The 1,050-nt window shown below is 41.2% G+C and overlaps 1 non-coding gene across 1 annotated transcript; it reads right to left on the bottom strand.

Moving 5' to 3' along the window:
* Nucleotides 1-735: 735 nt before the first annotated feature.
* Nucleotides 736-842, bottom strand: LOC145573302 (small nucleolar RNA R71). The gene has a single exon (XR_014097351.1). It is a non-coding gene; the product is annotated as a small nucleolar RNA R71 (small nucleolar RNA).
* Nucleotides 843-1,050: the final 208 nt, after the last annotated feature.

The following is a 1,050-nucleotide window of genomic DNA, read 5'->3' as shown; positions in this document are numbered from 1 at the left end:
ATTTAATTGGTTGAACCATAGTCTCTTGGGATTCGACCCTTGCTTGCCCGTCCACATAGTAGTGGTCTAGTTAGGTTTATTTTTGTTAGGTACGCGACACGCCTATCAAATTTTGACGTCGTTGCCGGGGACTAACGGTTCTATACTAGTTATTTGTGATTCGTTTTTACTAAGCTTTATCTGTTGCTTCGGCTATTGTCTCTTGTGTTCTTGATTTCTTTGCTTTTAGTTCTTTGTTGCATGCAAACTCGACGTTCAGGGTCAGACGATTTAATTCCACTTGATTCTGAAATTGAAGCAACCGCAAGGTGACGAAGAGGTAGAAGAAGGAGAAATCGAAATATAAGAAACATGGTCGACCCAGGAACAAAATCTCTTTTGGAGTATGGTATTTCGGATACAACAACCGGATTTCTCTCCAGTATTGTTAGACCACTTGTCACCGCTCAGAGTTTTGAGTTGAAGCCCCAATTCATACAGTTCATCTCCAATGATTCTTTTGCGGGCTTATCAAATGATTGCCCTGTGACTCACATTGATAGTTTCTTGGAGAAGTGTGACACTATGAAGCTCAACGGTGTCACTGATGATGCTATTAGACTACGCCTTTTCCCTTTTTCACTAAGGGATAGGGCAAGGGAATGGCTACGAGATGAAGGTATTGGTTCCTTTGATACGTGGGACAAGCTTGCTAAGGCTTTCCTAGTAAAATTCTTGATGCAAGAGAAAACCGCAAAATTAAGGAACGAGCTATCTACCTTCCATCAATCTAATGATGAATCCTTATATGAGGCATGGAGAAGGTTTAAGAGATTGCAGAGACAATGCCCTCACCATGGTATTCCAGAGTGGATGTTGATCCAAACGTTCTATAATGGTTTGACCCATGAGTTTCGCATATACATTGATGCTGCGTCTGGAGGTTCTATCATGACGAAGAACCCAACCGATGCAAAGGATTTTATTGAGAAGATGGCGACTAATGATAATTACCATCCAAGGGGATGAAATGCTATCAACACAGGTAATAAACATGATGTTGATGCGCTA

This window comes from Chenopodium album, chromosome 12, assembly GCF_948465745.1.
Source record: "Chenopodium album chromosome 12, dcCheAlbu1.1, whole genome shotgun sequence".
In the NCBI taxonomy this organism is placed as follows: Eukaryota; Viridiplantae; Streptophyta; class Magnoliopsida; order Caryophyllales; family Amaranthaceae; genus Chenopodium; species Chenopodium album.
Note: the sequence above shows the minus strand (reverse complement) of the source record. Positions and strands in the feature narration are given on the sequence as shown.